This window comes from Leptopilina boulardi, unplaced genomic scaffold (assembly GCF_019393585.1).
Source record: "Leptopilina boulardi isolate dan_hultmark-lab unplaced genomic scaffold, ZJU_Lbou_2.1 LbouV2_316, whole genome shotgun sequence".
NCBI classification, from domain to species: Eukaryota; Metazoa; Arthropoda; class Insecta; order Hymenoptera; family Figitidae; genus Leptopilina; species Leptopilina boulardi.
The window spans coordinates 4149614-4171442 of NW_026137881.1; the positions used below are offsets into that span (position 1 = coordinate 4149614).

The following is a 21829-nucleotide window of genomic DNA, read 5'->3' on the forward strand; positions in this document are numbered from 1 at the left end:
TGAAATGGATGTTGTGCTTGGCTTGAGTATCTGTCGGTCGCTATAAGACAGATTCCGTATAACTTAGTTCACACCGCTGCCGCTCTGCTACATCTTAGTATCTGAACTATGAACGACACCAACTGAACAGTACGGATTCTGTGCTTTTCTTCTCTCAGTGTACTAAACGCGTTTTGTAGCCATCACTGAAACTCTTCTCTCCGTGTGAACACAATTTTTCAGAGTACAGCGGATTCATGATTAGTGTATTCCAGGGTTCTTGACTGTCTTTTTTTGAGCACTCTTCAATACGCGATTTAAGTTTAGGGTCATGAGCAAGTTGATAAATTCGAGCAGGTCCTGATCTCTTTTTTGAAGAATTTGTTATTGTTGTCTAGTTGCACTCCTAATTATGCGATGAGACTGGAAACGAGATGTTTACCAATTTCCTTTTTGATTCTAGAAAGATCGCTGTCTTGAATTTCAAAAATTTGCAGTATGGATTCTTCTCGATATCCAAGGCACTGTCTCTTCCGTCTTGCTCAACTATCGCAATCAGACTACTTACATATGAGTTAGAACTGGTTCGGTAGTTTAAAGCGCTATTTTGAGATGTGCAACATAAACTGATCTATGGACTCCAGCCAATTTAGAGAATTTAATTGCTAGTAGGGATCTGATTCTTCGTGACTTTAAAGACTTTTTGCCTGGAAGAGATCATCGGGCACGTGAAAGTTCATAATGTTTGGAGATCTGGCCCCACTTAATGTTGCAAACGGTTGCTCAGCTGTACCTTTGCTCTCGCTCGAAATTAAATATCAAGAGAACTTTTTCTCAAATTAGGCTTATAAATGTTCACAGAAATTTAATTACAATAAATAAAGTGGAGTTTCAGTAACCAAAGGGAGAATTGTGCATGTTTTGTGATGTACAAAAAGAAGACTTTTATCACTTTTTAATAGACTGCCCTCATTTTCATAACCTTAGATTTTTCTTTTTTTTTTCCTCAACTCCTAGAGTTCTCAGTCCCTGAATCCGTTTGGTACAGTGTTCTTTTGAGTACAAGCGATTTATATCCGAAACATTTTATAAAGTTTATTTCGGCAATGTTTTCGAAAAAAGTGATAAGATGCTATTAATTGTATTGTAACTTGGGAGTGAGTGTTTTATCTTATGCTTATTTTGTCTTTTTATAATTTATGTAATGTTTTAATTACTATTATTATTATTATTGTAAACCACTTCGTAAAAGAATGAATGTCGAAGTCTAAATAAATGAATTTATTAATAAAAATTATTAAATTGTCTTACAAGTTACAATCGATTGAATTTGCATTGTATCAGTAATTGAATTCATTTATCGTACACTGAAATATTCTGCGTTACAATGTATAGATATTATAAAGACATTGTCGACAATGAACTCAAATATTCTAGCATTCAATGCAATAAGCAAATTTTGCCCAACCCCAAACAGTGTATAATAGGGAATCTATCCGTAATGATTACATCAAGTATTCCTTTCAACATTAATTGACTAATTAATTAATTTTTCAAATTGTTATTTACTATAGAATTTTCCAGACTAAATATCATGTTAACGATTACAAATTGATTCTAACATTTTAATCTTGAGAACAGAAACTATAAGGTTTCATCAGATGTGATCCTGTTTCTACTGAGCTTACAGTTCTATGGCAATCTACTTTATTACTTATACGTGATTTTTATCTGTTTTCCTTGCTGAACGATTTTGCTCTTCTCTATATTTTAGAAAAATTAAAGTGGATGAAGGAGTGTGAAATATAGTAAAACAAAATTTTTTCATTCTTTTATAAATTGTTATAAAATTAAATTTTGCTTTAAGTCTCTATATGTATTTCTAATCGGGAACATATGCATTCAACGTACAATATTAAAAGTCGCTTGAAACGATAAAGCTATTTTCTATATATATATATATATATATATATATATATATATATATATATATATATATATATATATATATATATATATGCTCTAGGCATTGTTTATCATATTATCTAAAAATATTTGTATAATGAAAGTTTATAAATGAAAAACCCATCTGCAATGTAAATTTCGCGAAAAGCTTTCAGTGCAAATAGTAATTCAATGCAGCTGTAAAACAGAAAATGTATTGCACGTATTACAATTCTCGTATGCCAATTTGCGTTTGAATCTACACGCGAAATTTTAACTTTATGTTAATACAAATTTACATGTGTTTTGTTCTTTTATAAAGTTAAAACATTTTTGCTCATTAAAAATCATGCCTATTAATACTATGCATTTTTTTTTTAAATTGTTAATGACTCTTAATGTGATAATAAGGATTTAACAGTAATAATAATATTAATAATAATAATATTGATAATAATATTTATAATAACAATAACAGTTACAACAATATATTAAATTTGATTCCGCGCAAAAAGTTTCCCTCGGACTCTCTATTAGGAAATTTCAAATTTCTGCATGGGAAAATTTGTTGTTACATTTTATACCTCAGTTATTCCATTTTACAATAACCATCGTTCCGTTAATACATTTACAGATATTATTATGACGAATAATAATAATTCGATATAGTAAACTTCAAAATTTGATAATCATATAATTCTAAAATAATATATAGTATTTAATGTAAAGATAAAACTTTTTAATTTTATATAATTTAAAAATTCACTGTTTTTAAACGATGAAAAATCTCATTATTAGGTAAAACAACAGATTTAAAATGTTTTTTTTTTCTAAAGAAAAGATATGAGGCATACACGTGGAATTTCAGTGGTTAGTGTAGATTCCTCTTTGTGCATATATTTCACAAAAGCGCGAAAGCGAGAAAGCGTCAATGTAGGTGATATATACCTCCGTATGTTAAACAATAACGCGACGATGCGATGGTCCAGCAGAATGGTGTGTAGTGTTCATACAAACACGGACGCGCGCGCGCCTCGCAATTCTATCGTGCGCAAATTGTGTTTGTATGTGTTGGTGGTTTGTAGAACCTCATAAATTTCCAGGAAACCATTTCGAAAATGCTCGACGTAACTTTGAAGTCGATCGAGTTATAGCTAGATAAGAAACGCGAGGCAGTAAGTTCAATAAAACCTTACACACTTCAGTGTGCTGCCCAGGAGAGTTTACTTGTTTCATCTTTTTTTTTTTTTTTGATTTGATCGTTTCTTCAAATGTAGACAATTTTCTATATTGATTTAAGTTTTTTTCTTAAAACAAAAAAAAGTCTTCATGAAATGAGAATTTAATATTGAAATAAAAAAATAGGTTAATTTTTCTTTTTTCAACAAGTGGATAGTGTCATTATTGTTTATATGTAAGATCATCTAAATTATCGGAATGGAAATTTAGAATCGATTGAGGAGCATATTTTGCAGAAGTTAAATAAAGTCTTAGCAGTTATCTCTTCTGATGATAATCCCTTAATCGATACTGCCAATGAGTCAACAAATGTTTGACCCTAGCAAATATGGCTTACGATAGCTGAATACTCCTTGTTCTCCAAGAGTTAATTGGTTGGCCCAACATCTTTATGATCTCCGATTTCTTGTCTTTTTGGAGATCATGTTCAGGGCGTGTCTGAAACTATGAAAAAAATTATGTTTTATTTTGATTTTTTATAGTTTCAGTGAAGAAACATAATTTCTAGGACAAGAAAATCGGAGATCATTAAGATTTTTGGAGAATCAATTACTCCTTGGAGAACAAGGAGAATTCAGCTATTAGGTATCAACGATGGCTTTTAGCTTTAAACTATTGATCAATTTTTGCCGATTAATTGTTTTCTCACTTTCCGGTTCGTGATTGTAATTTAAATTACATTCAACTATATCATATTTTTCATTAATTATAATGACCTTTTCGTCTACAGATATACGTATGTTTTTTGTCATTTTTAAATATGTATATAATTTTTTAAGCGACCTAATTTCCTCCAGCCTGTCCGTCTCCTCTGGGATGGTTACTAATAAAACTGAAAGCTTCAACCTTCGACAGTTTGATTCTGAGATTATCACCTCCCACTTGGAAAGATTCCCCGGAAAGTGCCCCCTGGAGATTCTATCAGAATTCCGCCGGAATTTCCAACGTAATTCCGTCGGAATTCCATCGGAGTTCCAAAGAATTTCATATGGGTTTCCGACGGAATTTATGCATTCTAGCTTCCTTATCCACCACTTTCTAAATTTCTTCTTCCTGGGTAAATCAATCCAAGTTGCGAATCTCAAGTGTGACCCTTCGAACCACTGACTGCATTGAGAAATAAGATTATTAATAAAGTCATCAGCCAAATTTCTTTTCACCACTTTTAGATTACAAAAATCTTTACCAGGAGTTTACAGGATTCCATTAGTGTGGATATATTTTAATTTAATATTTTTCATAAGATTATTTCTAATCCTCATCCTCTTAAAATAATCTTCAAAAAAAAAAGTTGAAAACAACATTTACATTTTACTCTAATTGAGAGTCAACACAGAATCCCGCAATTACTAAAGAAGTGTGATAAGCTGAGGTACTTAAAAATATAGGTGGGTAAAAAAACCACGAGGAAGCAAAAAATAGTCATTCCATTAATTTCTGAAGATAATCGATATCAGGAAGTCTCTATTCGAAGCTCTGTAGAAGCAGTTAATTAGAAGAGAGTACAGTATAACGTATCAGTGGATAATTAATGTCTTGTTAAAAGAGGTCGAAGGAAGGTGAGACTTGCTAGTGAGTTTAAATAATCCATTTAGTCTTGAGTAGATTTCACAAGTTGAGCAAAAAAAAAAAAAAAAAAAAAAATGAAAAAGAGGAAATGATTTGGTGCACTGAAATGAATAATCTTAGAAGAATATTCTCTATCTTATTTTAGAGATATATATATACACTTCAATAAATTAGGTGAATTCTAAATTAATGAATAATTATACCAAATGCTATTGCTATTCATCTACATAAAAAATATTATCTGTGAGAGTTGTATCAACAATATGTTGTGAAACCAACAGGACAAAGTTCGCTGAGTCCACTAATTAATTACTCTGTTTGTTTTCAGAGACTACTTGCATGACAAAGGTTGCACCCTTAAATATTCAGAGCGTTACATGAACGTGGGATTTAATTATCTGATAGCCAGTTGATCTATCTGTTCCTCTCAAGAGGAAGCTTCTCGACCCTTCTCGCCATGTTCGGTTTGACTAAACCTTCCACACACTCCCCCTTTCTATCACTATCTCTCTCTCTCTCTCTTACTCTCTAGGGAAAACTACACAAATTCTCACACCTAATTTACGTTGGATACTAAGTTGCTCTACAATGGTATGTCAGAGGCCACTGGAAAAATTTTATTTATGTCTCATTTTGTGGTAACGGGTTTAGGACACTCGTAATTTTGAATAAAACTCATTCTACACATTGTTTTATACCCAGTAGAGGAATATTTTGCTAAAAAACGAGGTAGGAGTTGAAGACTCTTGAGCCAGTGGATGTTCTCTTGAGACCCTCAAGTAAATCTCTCTCCTCTTCTCTATCATTCTGTTTCTGTCACTATCTCCGTCCAGTGCCATATTTCTTGTAATTACTAATTCTTAACAAGTGCAAAATATACTAAATTGTACCAAAAAAAAAAATTTCTCGTATATTTTTCAATTTTTTAGTTTACACAGAGCATGGAAAAGGCAAAAACAAATGTATGTTTGTCATATATTTGAATTTCAATCGTTGAAATACTCCAATTGTGTGTTTCAGTGATAAAACACTCGTGTAGTCAGACAGAGACTGCGTTCTATTCTTTTATATATATATATATATATATATATATATATATATTTACGATTCGCGACAAGTTTATAGCTTTAGATAGAAAAATAACAAAATTCATTCAACAAAATTGACAGTGTTTGATAAAACTAGAAATACAAAACTGTTTGTGAAACATTGTTAAATTTATAGAATTTCATTGTTAAAGGAATGAATGTCATTAATAATAATGGAAAATTTTATAAACAGCATTGTAACTTTGTATAGTCATGTTATTCATGACAGAATCGTTCACATTTATAGTATATGTTTAAAAGTGTGACACATTTTTATACTTGAAAAATAAAATGTAAATTATTTTGAGAAAAAATTTACATGAATGAGATAATATTATTGGTGGAATAGAATTTTTAGTAAACATTATTATTATTAATTTTATGAAAATTCAATGGCTATATTAAATCCGCTATTTTGGATTATTGAAATCTGACTTCAAATTCGTAATCAGCAATCCCACAAAGTATTTTATGAATTGAAGTCCAGTATAAAATTTGGCATCATTTATTACATTAGTCTCCCAAGTCTGATGATTATAGAATAATTAACGTAGTTCCGAAGTGCGATTACGAATAGCAACAGTGCTACGAAGATTTAGCTACGTAGCGATTTGAAGCTACATTTACTTTAAAAAAATTTCTACCTATCGAGTGATATCCTAATTTTAAATCTCATAAAATTCCTATATTATTTTTAATTCTTGCAATAAGATTAATTATCTTAATTTTCATTTATTACATGAAATTATTAAACTAAAAAAATTAATTTTCCTTATTAAATTACTTTAACGTTAAAAAAGATAATTTATTTTCAAAGTTGTCATTTGTTAAATTAATAGATTTAATTCAATTTAGAAAAAAACTAAAACCAGCTTTGGAATTCCTTTGTTACTTTACAGCAGCAATAGACAGCGGAGAAGGGGGATAAGGATAAACACCATTAATTAGACAAAATTTATAACAATAATAGTATTTATTAATATTCACTTCAAATTTTATTAAATTTATGAAAGTGGCAGATGGACGATTAACAAGATTCAATCTATTTGTTAATTTATACATTGTTAAATATTAATGAGATCGACTCGGAAGGAAAACGACTCATAATATATAATTGGAAAATGAGCGATATTTTGACGACGACGCCTCATCTCACAATTAAAATTTTGTTACATTTTAAATTTAGTTATTTTACTCGAAAATGAATAAAACACAACTTGACTCTACGAACATCAGGATGAGAATGAGAGTATAATGGCTGACAAGTCAAACTTGAAAGCGTCACTAAACAGCGGCCTCTCTTCTCGGTGCCATTGAGATCAATTAATATTCAATAATATAATACCCGCGACCGATAATCGATACGCAGTCGTCGGTAACGCAGATCCCTGCATTATCGGATGTTAAAATGATTGATACGAAAAGTCCATAGGAAATTGATTACCAGTATTGATTTCACAGATCGTCAACAAAACAGCAATTTTGTCTTCCTCGTGCTCTTGAATATTCGGAACTCTCATCCAAATAATATATACACCAGGAAGCTCTTCCTTTGATGACTTCTAATTTCTATGATAGATAGTGGATGTCCTTAACCTCTTTGTGACCCAATGAGAATCATCAATGCCTCGCGAGAGTTTTCATAGCAGAACAAAAGGACAAATCAGAATCGAATTTATTTATTATAAGTCGACTATTAATCTGAGAACTTTTGAAAGTTGGTTTGTTAATACGTGAATTTATTATTTAAACAAAATGAAGAGATTATCATAAGAAAACAATTTTTATAAATTAAGTTAAAGAGTAAGTAATCAGCAATAATCAGTTAAATCAAATTGTTTTTAGTATAATATCATTTGTATTGTTTTACATAAATAGAAGCAATACGATTGTAAAAATGTAATCTACCTTTAGATGCAATGCTCTTGTTGCACTTAGTTGTATCAGTTTACCTATAGCGATGTTATCTGTTTGAAGGAGTCTTTTGAATTGAGCACATAACTATTTATAGGATACTCTTTTTTAATGATAATGTTTAAATTACTTCGAAATTTGTTAACAAAAAAAAAAAAAATTATAGTATATATTTTTTCGTTCCAATGGAATTTTATTGAAGACACATAAAAATAATCTCTAGAAGAAAATAGAAGAAAAATCTCATGAAAAATATTCAATTATTTTAACTTAGAAATTATGAGGTGACTGAATATATGTTCACTGTAAAATGTTAGAGAAATCGTTTGGTGCACGTTCTTCCATTTGAGAACAGGGACGCAATTGCTATAGATCGCATGAAATATCTTGTTGGTTGAAAGGTCATATTATAGAGAATCGGTGAAGCAGCAAAGCCCAAAAGCATCATGGATTATAGACTCGCACTAACACTCTCTACAAGATTATCGTTACGATTATATTGGATCAATTTGCTTAGAGAAATGCAACCAAAATCGATCTCTTATGTGATATTAACCTTTGTTATTGTCGATTATATTGTGTATTGACAAAAACTTGTCATTTTTATGCAACTATTTCTTTTATTTATTAAAATAATGAAGTTGCAAAAAAAATTAATGTAAAGTTCAATATCTGCGAATATAATAATTATCTTTTTTTAGTAATCCAATTAAATAAACAATTAATGTTTTAAAAAAATATGGAAATATCTTTTTTCTAACGTACACATTTGGTTATACATATTATTGTGAATTCACGGAATAATTAATTACCCTTATAATCTATAAATTATGTTTGTACCATGTGAAGTATTTTCGAACCTACAGGGTGTAATTTTCCAATGAGCTTGTGTCGTGCAACATGGAGCGCAACGCCATGAACAAGATGTGATTTCAAAATATGCGTAGGTGAAGCGCAACACGAATTACGCCAGCGGAATTTTTTTTTTATGCATACAGACATAAATATATATATTGGTGTGTGTATATCGAAAAATGGCAGCAATTGCCAAATCGATGCACTAAACGGGTTTAACGGGGCAGGAATAATTAGGCTGCTGGCAGCGAGCCGAGAGCCTGCAGCTACTCGCGGAACAGATTCAAATCAAAATGGGGATGAGAGGGAAGTACGTCTCCAACGTCTGTGTATATATATATATATATTACGCACACACTACAACTACATAACGCTTCCCTTCAACGTTCATTGACGTGCCGAACAATAAATACTGAATAACACGTTGGCGACAAACATGTAACCACCAGACTGAATATATATATATATATATATATATATTATACATATACACGGGAAACTATTGTTCCATACGATTCGGTGGTTTGTCATCGATTAGACTTTCGTGTCAAACAATTCTCATCATCACGCTAGTAACAAATTTTTATAACCGTAGTACATTAATCTTTTTTTTCGATATTGTAATTTTTTTATCTGAAAAAAATTTTTTTTTATATATATACTGCCGGTTTTTTATAATTCATGTCAAAAGTGCAACATCAATAAACAATGATGTGTTTCACTTTTTGACAAAATATCCACTAAATTCAAAATAAATTTTTACATTTTGCTGCTGGACAAAAAAGATATAACTCGTTAGAATTTTAATCACGATTATTCAGTTATCGGATACCTGTTTTATATTTCGAAAATCTTGTCATATTTTGTTTATGAAAATCTCATTTTTCTGTACAGGATTCTTAATTGAAATGTTAATTGTTAACCTTAATATAATATAATTTTTAAATTTGAGAAATTGAGATTTTTTCAATTATTGGAAGTGAGAAATGAAACATCAAATCACTTGTTTGGCAAAGTTTTAGAATCAAAACACAATTTGGAAAAGCGAATTAAAGAACAGAAAAACAAAAACATTGAATCTGTTGTAAATAAACATCGATATATTCTCAATTATTCTATCAATTTTGATAAAGTTAAAATTTTAGATTTTAAAAATTATTTATAAAAAAAGATTGATTTCAGAAATATTACACATAAAAAATAATAATATAATACAATTAATAAACAGGAAGTTATTCAATTTTTTAGTAATACTTATTTCCCTTTAATAAAAAAATTGAAATAATGATTTTTCTAATATATCAAAATAATTTAGGGAAAAAATATATTTAATATGTATAATGTTTAAAAATATTAAATAAGTGTGAATATTTATTATTAAAAGGAATACAAATCTTTGGAATTTTTTTATAAATAGATGATTTTTCAAAATTTTGATTATCGTCAGTATAAATAGATTTTTTATTGAACATACATTAAATCGTAATTTACTCAAAATATTGAGATAAAGCAGTCGGATAAAACACCGAAATAATATTAAAGTTTTATATTTATGTACCGTATTATTTGGTCAGATATTAATTGAATTTTTAATCTGTTCAGAATTTAATTCTGAATTAGAGGAAACAATAACTTTCGAATTTGGTTCATAATTGTGATCTAAAAGTTAATTTATGTTAAAATATTAAATTAAATTATTAAATATTCTAAAAGAAAAATAAGGAGAGATAACAACAATAGAGTCGACTAGAAGTCTAGTCATAATAAACCATTTACGACACCCTATTGTGTTAGTGGTCCTTCTATACCTGAATATTGAAATTATAATAGTAATATTACTTAAACTTTTTGTTTATGTTTCGTTATGATCTGTCGCCGTCAGATGGCAGAAGCATGCAGGGAGCACAAAGTCGCAGCTACGTAGCAAACAAATAAAACATGAACGTGAAATCAATTCTCTAACTTCATAAATAACAACTTTAAAAATAAATTATCTAGTTTAATGTTAAAATAATTTATAAAGTAAATAAATAGTTAACCCTTGCGTGAGAACAAAAATTCTATTTTCGAGGTTATATCTTCAAAATTTTTTAAATTATATTTTTCTTCCCATTTTAGACAATGTCTAATAGAAACTTTTAATCCTATGAAAAAGATAATAAATATAAATGCAATTAATATTTTATTATTAATATAAAAAAGAAAAGTAAATAGTTTATTATTATTATTGGATAAAGTTGAATTATTTTCTTCATTTTTTGTAAAGATAGAAATTGGAAATAAATGTCTCCTTTTTTTCTTTATTATTATTACATATGTTTTATTTAGTTTATAATTGTCAATTATAAAAAAATTTAAGGTTTAAATTTAGAAATAAAAGTGTTAATATAATAATAATAATTATCGTTGCCTAGAATTGCCATTTTTATAAATTTTGAGATTTGGAGTGTTACACTTGAAAAATTTGTCAGGCTTTTAGATATTTCTTTTAATTGCTTCATTTCTTCATCGTGGTAAATCCTTATGAATTTGATATATTCTTGATTTAAAAAAAAAATTGTTAAATTATAAAATAAAGCAAATATGAAAAAAAATTCACTGAAAAACAATTGTACCAACTTAAATCTATCAAAATGATAACATTTTTTGAGTCACCCGATAGCTAAAAAATTTTTTAAAGTGAATGTTGCTTTGAATCGCTATACGTAGCAAAATCTTCGTAGCGCTAACGCTATTTGTAATCCCACTCATGGATTTATTTAATTCTCTCCAAATGTAGATTATTGTACCAATAAATTTATTCTTTTTTACAGAAAGTAGTAATACATAAGTTGTTTCTTCTTCATAGTGTCCAAGAGTATGTATGACTGATAAAATTGACTATGTCCAACGAGTATAATTTCACGCACAGAGAAGTATTTTTGACGAAAATTGATTTAGAAACGTAGCAGGTTTGGTGGTGAATTCAGAATTAGATGTAACAGCTTTGGTGGCAAATTCAGAACTGATTCTCCTAGCATTTGTGATCCTTTTTATACTGGATTTTAACAAAAGGTGAAAAAACATGTAAAATAAAGAAAATTCAACTTTTCAATTTTTTTATACCGTTAATAAACATTTATTTCAAAAAAACAACTCAAAAATAACAGTTAAATAAAGTAATTTTTAGGTAACGGATTCTTCTAGTATCTATCTATATATATACGTACATAAATCGCTTTATTCAGTTGTGAAAAAGAAACTCTTTTTCCTTCTGTCTACTCTCAATATATGCAGTGGAAATTGAAAATACTGCAAGTGGCACTTGTGTCTTTCACCTTTTGCTAACATCCCTGAAGTAAAATGGATCAAGACTTTGAAAGGTCGTCAAACAATGAATTTGCACTTTTCAATTGATATTAAAATTGAAAATTCTTTTGAATATTCCACTTTTTAAATATTTATTTATATATAAATATACATAATAACATGTAATTATTCTATTTACCGTGACTGATTAATTTATTATTAAATATATATATATTTATGTATTATATTGGTGTATTTCTTTTTTCATTATTTTTTTTTCTTTACAAAAAACTGTGAATTTGAAGAAAAAAAAATCGAAAACTTGATTGACAGAGTGACTTTATTCTGTGATTTTAATACATGTATATACTGAAAAAAATAGAATACATTGAAAACAGATATTTGATGCTTTACGATTGACGCCTGATTAAATGCGGCTAACGTTTTACCATTGTTGTCAAAGAGACATGCAAACGAGATTTAGTGCCATTTGAACAAATTTTTTTTTCCTCGCCAACGAAATGTCGATTTTTACTCACACAATGAACAAAACACAAAAACGCACATCATACAAATTTTATTTCTCAATGTCCTTTTTTTTCCTTTTTTGTATGGAAAAACTTTTTTTTACTTTAAATGTAATAGCATTGAATGAATTTATTATTTTCTTTTTTTTTTGGGTATATACCATAAAATTTTTGTTCATATTCAATTCAACGAAATTGGGTAAAATTTTTACGGAAATGTAGAATAAAATGATATTTAACAAAATTGTTATAAAAAATTATAAAGAAATAACACAATACGATTGTCAAAATTTGTATTGACAGCAATGCTTTTTTTTTTATTCGATTACAAATCAAATTAGAAAAAAAAAACTTTTTAGAAGTAAAGCTGAGGTTTCTTTAATTTTTTTTTCCTTTCTTTTTTGAGGAATTGCGGTGATTCCTAGTGGATCGAATTCAAGGGGGAAAAAAATGCAATACCGGTTGAACTATTAAGCTTCGAAGACGTGACGGCAAATGAAGGGAAATGCGGAAAGTCTGTTCTCGATTTTCTGCGATCAGAAAAGGGGGGGAAAAAAACGATTGCAGCAAAATTAACAGAATGGAGGTATCAAGTAGTGGAACAAGTTCGACTTGTAACTTTTCAAAAGAAAAGAATCCCATGAAACGAATGCCTGCAGCTTCCGTGCACTTACTTTGTCTAAAGTCTAACGATCCTCCGTAAATAAGGATTGACGCGAGAAAGAACGTCTTTCTTTTTCAAGTATTTCTCATCGTTCTTATTTGAAACCTTCGGTCTTACTTTAAGATAGAAAGTATAGGATGGCCACTTTAACTTTCCAAGACAAACATTCGCTAATGCTGAAAATTTTCTTCGTTTAAGACAAATCTAATAAATCTTTAATCCTTTAGAAATTGATATTTTCATCTTTTTTTTTTATTTTTTAATTTAGAAAAATTAATTTCACAATAAAGAATTAAAAAAATGTATTCTAATTTTTGTATTTTATGATGAAAAAAAAATAATAAAAGGGAAAACAATTTTAAAATACGAGAAATAAAAATGGGACAATAAATTGTCATTTTGATAATTTTTTTTTTTTTTTTTTTTATTTTGTTCGACAATTCGAATTAATTTTGAATTTAATTAAAGAGAAAAAATTCACTGAATATCTACTCGGCGACATGACTTTCGATATAAAAGTCACTTTACATTCCGATTTATTTTTCAAAATCAATAAAATACACGACACATTCATTCTCATGACATCCCTGAAATAATAACCAACTTGGAGAGTGTCAATTCCCTTTTAATTTCTTTGTTTTTTATTTTTCTAACATTTAAATATTAAATTATACACTAGTAAATCAACACAAAGAGACAGGAATAGTTGGATTTCGAAACATTGGAGTATCATTAGTTTTACAAACCTGATATGAGAATTCCATTGAATGTTGCTCCAATTTCAATTAAATATTTTTGTAGGTTATGACAGAGTTGCCTAATGGAACGTACCTTAACGCAACTGCGCTTGCGCTACGACAACTCTCTTATAGGTCGAAAAAAGGCGCGCTTATATAAAATGCCTAATAATAAGAAAACGTTAAGAAAGCAATATAAAAACATTTTCACTATTGAATTTATTTCTAAATTTTTTTTTTATTTCATTTCTAAAAAATAAAATTTTAAATTTGCCTATTTTTAGATCTCTAAATTAGTCCCTCATAACAAAAGGATATCCCTATGATATCCATAGGATATCCATATCAATGGTCGATATCCTAGAATGGTCCCCAGGATATCTTGGGATATCCAAACCGCCGGTCTGTGGGACATCAGCAGGACATCCATAGGATATCCCTAAGACATCCACAAAATATCTATTGGATATTATATCGCACGATATCCATGGGATATCCTCAGTATGTCCGTGGGATATTCTTAGGATATTCACGGGATATTTAATATCTCAACATATATTATTAAAGGTTAAAATTGTTAAACTAATATAATGAATAATAATATAATAAAAACAAAAATCTTATGAGCTTCTAATTTATTTTAAATGAAGATTTGAAACGCATTTTTCAAAGTTTTTAAATAAACTCATGCACTTAATGTTTAATTAATATTAATAGTTATTCGTTATTTGCGGGGAAGAATTTATATTGTTTAAAGCCAATTTATTTTCTGACAATATTAAGCATATGAATAAAGGAATGAATCACGAATGAGAAAAAAAATTAGTTAAAAATTTTTCAAATTAAACAACTTTCTCGAAAAACAAGTTGCATTTTATTTTATTTATATAAAATTTAATTCACAGAATATTCTCACTCGTAGTCTCACAATGACTTTAAAAACAGTATCCTAAGAATAACTTCTTGACATCCAGAAGATATACTGAGAATATCCTGAAAATATCTGTGGGATATCCTGACGATATCTACGGGATATCTTGATAATATCTGTGGGATATCCTGAGGTTATCTATGGGATATCTGGAGGACATTTATGAAAGTCTATAGAGATATCTAGAAGATATCCTGTGGATATCCTCAGATATCCATGGGATATCCAAAGTATATCCATGGGATATCCAAAGTATATCCAAACCGCCGATTTTTTGGATATCCTTAAGAGATACTTTTTATATCCATAGGACATCCCTAGGATATCTGCGGGATTTTATCAATATATCCCAAGATATCTTGTGTTATTAGGGAGTGGATTATTGGGTACCCAAAAGTTGGAAAAGATTTAATAAAATTTGTATTCTAAATTAAATTAGATGATTTGAAATTCAAACGTGTATATCTAATGTACTTTTCGGCAATATATTTCAAAGATGATTGAATTGCAGAAAGTGTGATGCAAGTCTCTTAGAATCTATGTTTTCTATGACGTTGACTTGTGAAATCCCAGAGTCTTAAACAACGATGAGCAAACGCAAACTTTCTCTGTAATTCATAAAGTAAGGGCACATCCCAACAAACTCTCAAGATAGGTGTAAGTTAGCGAATGAAGGTTTGTGATAGGGAGTTGCAACTTTGTGTATATGTGTATACTTCAAGGTGAAAAGGATAGTTAGGAGAAAATGCAAAGGTGATGTGCCATACACTAGCAAACTCTCTTTCTCTTTCTCTCTTCTTCCATTTTAAACTTCATAATTTCTAACAGTTTTACGGAAATATAGAAGTTTTCATCGTCTCTAGAAAATATCACGAAGTCGCACAAACTTTTACTTACTTGAATTAAAGTGTATACGCTTATTTTTTTGGACGGAATTTTTTTTTCTTTTGCATTTAAGTGCTCTACAACAAGCTTAAAATAAATTGTTTACTCTTCTTTTTCATTAAGTTTCATTTGTTTAACATTACTTTAAAAATCGTTGTACTTTTTTTTTGTTGTATCCTTTTAATTTGTCATGTTCGCCTGTTAAAAGCATCTTACTTTGTAGAAAGTAAGAAATTGTGCAATTGCATATATAGGTAGCTTTTGTTCACATCGATTCAAAAAGACAGTCTCATTCAGCACGTTCGTGAAGAAAATAAAGAACAATAATTTCCCAAGGGATCAAACCGAAAGTTGAACTCTCCTATTGTCCAGCTGAAAAAAAAATCGATTATATACAACAAATACTTTATGTTGTTTAAGAAAACTCCAATCTGTAAAAGTATAACTATCTTGTCGTTATTTCTTTTCTTTTATAATTTTTACAAAGTTAATTTTCAGTCATGGAAAATAAATTAGTTTTGAAATTGTTTAAAAAAAAAAACTGTTTTGCGCTGAAGAGAAAAATATCAATTTTTTATATAGGTAATTAATGTTGGATTAAAATTTTTTTTTTCTAAACTATATATAAGTTCATCAGTGTTTGAATGATAAGGCCTTCAAAACAGTTTCTAAGCCTTTCAAAATACTTTGTAAAGATTTTCCACCGCAATCCTATACTCTAATTTGGTCTATTCGGACACACAACTTCAGATAATCCAAAACTAACTAAAGCTTTCCCAAATCCTCAAACCTTCCTCATACAGCAGTTTCTCATTCAACTTCTGACGGCAAACTTTTCATTACAAAGAAGTGAAAAATACTTTAACCTTTCTAAATAAAGGATATATAAAGATTTATCAAATGATTAGATAAATTATTGTGATTCAAGCCAATTGTAAATTAAATTTTTAGTTTGGTATAATACATTAAATAAATTAAACGGAATTCAGTGTTTGAAATAAAAAAATTAATAATTGCAATCAAAATTAGGAGAATGATTTTTAGGCGTTCTTTATGGATTTTTTTTTAAAGGGAAAAAATTATTCAAATGAAAAGAAAACTATGCCATCATTTTATGTACAGATATTGAACTTCACAATTTTTTCGATTATTTTTATTTAAAATCTTTGAAGTTATGTGCTATCGCTGATGGAACTGCGCCATCGGAGTTGTCAATTGCCTCGTTCAATCTGGAGTCCACAAATGTAATCTGAAAGCAAAAAATAAATTTTTTAATCTTCTATTCCAATTTTTGTATACATCAATCCTTCTTCCTCCTTTATCATTTGTAGCACAGAAAGAACATCGAATTTCGCTTTTGAAAATTTTTTCAGTATACTTTTGAATACTTTAACTATTTAGGCAAAAATATCGATTTTTGATCCCTCTAATGTAAAAACTTACTGTTTTCGTTAAATAAAAAAAAATTTTTTTTAGAAATAGTGAGAGGGATTACGAATAGCAACAGCGCTACAAAGATTTTGCTACGTAGCAATTTGAAGCATCATTCACTTTAAAAAATTTTCTAGCTATCGAGTTACTCAAAAAAATGATATCATTTTGACAGATTTAGATTGGTACAATTGTTTTCCTGGTAAAATTCAAAGCTAAAACTTATGTAATGTGTACTTTTTAAAACAGAATGTTTGGAAATTAAAAATTATGGATTTCGGTTATATTTACTCGAATAATAAAAATGATTAATCAAATAACACAGCCCCACAAAAAAAAAAGTGTCATGTACTTTTGACCGGAATACCCTAACCCTATGTATTTTGACGCGCTGAACACGAATCCGAAGTCCGTTTTGCTCCATCACGTCAGGATTTTTTTCTAACCTCAAAAAACATGTCGGATTTTGAGAAGTAAGCGATTTTTTTAAAAATTGATGTATTAACTTCAAACTTGGTATCTGGGGGTTTTTTGTGTCGTTGATTACGAATCTGAAGTTAGATTTTCAAAATCCAAAATGGCGGATCCAATATGGCGGACGAATTTTGAAAAAATTTTAAGACTTACTTCAAACTTGGTATCTAGGGGTTTTTTGGGTCGCTGATTACGAATCTGATGTCAGATTTCCGAAATTCGATATGTCTGATTCAATATTAAGGAATTATTTTTAAAAAATTGTCAGATTATTATGAAATTTGGTATGTACAGGTTTTCTAAGTTGCTGACAAGTAACACTAGGGAAGTGCCATACGCCGATTTTTCTGAAACTTGGCAGTTTTGTAGTTTTTTGAAAACAATTTGACACGTATGTTTTGTTTTTCCCCAAAAGCTGATTTATGGGGGGGGGAACTACCCCATGAATTTTTTTTGGTAGGGGGACATTATTTTACGAAATTTTTTTAAAATTAATATGCAAAAGTGTATCTGGGGGTTTTTTGGGTCGCTGATTACGAATCTGATGTCAGATTTCAAAAATTCGAAATGGCATATTCAACATGGACTTCTATCGGCCATATTAGATACGCCATTTCGAATTTTTGAAATCTGACATCAGATTCGTAATCAGCGACCCAAAAACCCCCAGATACACTTTTGCATATTAATTTTAAAAAAATTTCGTAAAATAATGTCCCCCTACCAAAAAAAATTCATGGGGTAGTTCCCCCCCCATAAATCAGCTTTTGGGGAAAAACAAAACATACGTGTCAAATTGTTTTCAAAAAACTACAAAACTGCCAAGTTTCAGAAAAATCGGCGTATGGCACTTCCCTAGTGTTACTTGTCAGCAACTTAGAAAACCTGTACATACCAAATTTCATAATAATCTGACAATTTTTTAAAAATAATTCCTTAATATTGAATCAAACATATCGAATTTCGGAAATCTGACATCAGATTCGTAATCAGCGACCCAAAAAACCCCTAGATACCAAGTTTGAAGTAAATCTTAAAATTTTTTCAAAATTCGTCCGCCATATTGGATCCGCCATTTTGAATTTTGAAAATCTAACTTCAGATTCGTAATCAGCGACACAAAAAACCCCCAGATACCAAGTTTGAAGTTAATACATCAATTTTTAAAAAAATCGCTTACTTCTCAAAATCCGACATGTTTTTTGAGGTTAGAAAAAAATCCTGACGTGATGGAGCAAAACGGACTTCGGATTAGTGTTCAGCGCGTCAAAATACATAGGGTTAGGGTATTCCGGTCAAAAGTACATGAAATTTTTTTTTTTGTGGGGCTGTGTAATAATTGTTTATGATTGCAAAAACCAAAACAATAATTTGGAAGAAATTACTGAAGAAAAACTTTAGGTAAATTATTGTTATAAGTAGTTTACACATTCCTCTAGAAATAAAATAAAGTGTATACAATATTACAAAGGTTGAAATTAAAACTTATATAGCATTTATTTTCAATTGCTCTTTCACTAACTAAAAATAAGGTGGCCACTAAAATTTGCGAATTAAATTCACGGTTTTGAAAAAACTTTATAGGTTTAAAACAACCTATATTACAAAAAACGTAAGTAATTTAAAATTAGTTAGTTTTAAAATTAATTTTAAAAAAATTGTTTTCTTTCATATCGCTTCAATTTCAGAACAATATTATAATATATATCATGTATTTTATTAATTCAAAATTTGTTCTGAACAACCAAAATTAAACTTATATTAAAATAATTTTTGTAATCGTGTACATTACAATATGTGTCAAAATAAAGTTAAAAATTTCCTCGACAATAAGATTTTTGTTCTCACGAAAGAGTTCCCTAAAAAAATGTATAGGAGAATTTTTGTGAGTTAAAGAGAATTTCAAGAAATCAAAATATCAATTTTTAAAGTTAGGCTAATAAAGAATATCTTAATTTTAAATTTCAAGCAATTCATATATTATTTTTAATTCTTGCAATGAGAATAATTTTCTTAATTTTTATTTATTAAATTAAATTAAACGAATTAATTTCCTTACTAAATTATTTTAACATTAGAAAAGATAAGTTATTTTCAAAGTTGTTATTTAATAAATTTATAGGTTTTTTACAATATTAAAGAATAATTTATTTCGTCTCTATAGTAAATTATTTTATTTGAAAGTATAACTGTTGACAAACATGAAGTTAGAGAATTGATTCCACCATCATGTTTTATTTGTTTGCTACGTAGCTGCGACTTTGTGCTCCCTGCATGCTTCTGCCATCTGACGGCGACAGATCGTAACAAAACATACACAAAAAAATTTAAGTAATATTACTATTATAATTTCAATATTCAGGTATAGAAGGACAACTTATACAATAGGGTGTAATAAATGGCTTATTATGACTGGTCTTCCAGTCGATTCTATTGTTGTTATCTCTCCTTATTTTTCTTTTAGAATATTTAATAATTTAATTTAATATTTTAACACAAATTAACTTTTAGATAACAATTATGAACCAAATTCTAAAATTATGGTTTCCTATTACTCAGAATTAAATTCTGAACAGATTAAAAATTCATTTAATTTCTGACCAAATAATACGGTACATAAATACAAATTGTTAACAAAATATAAAAAAAATTTATTTCACTACAATTGATTAATAAAACGGAATTTTACGCTCAAAAAGTTAAGGAAATTTACTTAAAAAAATAATTGAATTAAAAAAATTTAAATATCTAAATGATAGAACATCTAATTAATTTACTTTTTCAGATTATTGATTTGTATTGTGAATAAATTAATATTATAAATTGTCTTAAAAATATTCTTTAAATATTTTTTAAAAATGAAAAAAAGTGAAAAATTTTACAAGAATATTTGGATATTTTATTTTTAATTTGACAAAATAATAATACATAATTTATTTAAAATCTTTTATCCAATTGATAATTCTTTAGTTTATTTTTTAAAAAAGGTTTATTTTAAATAGCTGCGACTTTGTGCTCTCTGCATGCTTCTGCCATCTAACGACGACAGATCGTAACGAAACATAAACAATAAATTTAAGTAATATTACTATTATAATTTCAATATTCAGGTATAGAAGGACAACTAATATAATAGGGTGTCATAAATGGATTATTATGACTAGACTTCCAGTCAACTCTATTATTGTTATCTCTCCTTATTTTTCTTTTGGAATATTTAATAATTTTATTTAATATTTTAACACAAATTAAGTTTTAGATCACAATTATCAACCAAATTCGAAAATTATTGTTTTCTCTAACTCAGAATTAAATTCTAAATAGATTAAAAATTTAATTAATTTCTAACCAAAAATTGAGGAACAATGTATTTGTTTATATAAATTTTATATGAATTGAAGTGAGTATTTTTATTGCAAAACAATTGTTTAATGGACAGGAAATTTAAGCGCAAAAATCCAAAGTAAGTTTACAAAAAAAAAAAAATTTTTTTGCCCAGAAATAACTGTAAAGTGTGAATGTTTATAAAGTTTGTTTATAAAAATGATAAAAATTAATTCCTGCATGCTTCCGCCATCTGACGGCGGCAGGACGTAATAAATCAGTCATTATATTACTTTTCCTTTTGCAATCGCGTTTTTGTATAAATTCGCAAAATCTTCGGGATTTAAGAAATTTATAAGATAAACATCCTTGGTATTTTTGACGATTTTGTAAAAAGTGTTTGTGTTTCGAAAAGAAAGTATTTTAAAATTAATGTTGCGCTATTGAATTTATTGTTTTTTTATTGTTAATTATATTCCTTTTTAATGAAAATATTAATTTTCTTAAAGTACTAAAGTATATAATATTAACGCAAAATTCTATGTCAAAACGCGTTATTCCATTACTAAGTATAATAAAAAAAATCCATTAGGCCAGAAATTAAAAAACATCATTAATTTAACATTTTTGTTAAAATCAAACATTAAATTATAACCTGTTTTGGCAAAAACATAAATTATATTTGAATATCAATATAAATTAAGCCTGAGAGTTTTTGTATTTAAAACCAACATCAGTGACTGTAATGGTTAGATTTCGAAGAATTGCTTCACGTAACTGACAACAGATTGAGAGATTTAAAGCTTGTGTTGTGGACAGCCATTTTAACGACAAAGCTCGTAATTTGTTTCAACACTGAAATCTATATATATATATATATATATATATATATATATATATATATAGACAGAGAGACTACGCTCAATAGTAGGCAGAATTTAATTATAATTTCCTGATTGTGCGCAGGGGATGTTTGAACG

The 21829-nt window shown here is 28.4% G+C and overlaps 1 protein-coding gene across 2 annotated transcripts in view; it reads left to right on the top strand.

Annotated features, from left to right (window-relative positions):
- Positions 1-21829, top strand: part of LOC127283920 (neurotrimin-like) — a 164332-nt gene that overhangs the window by 125756 nt on the left and 16747 nt on the right. The gene's annotated exons all lie outside the window — the stretch shown is intronic.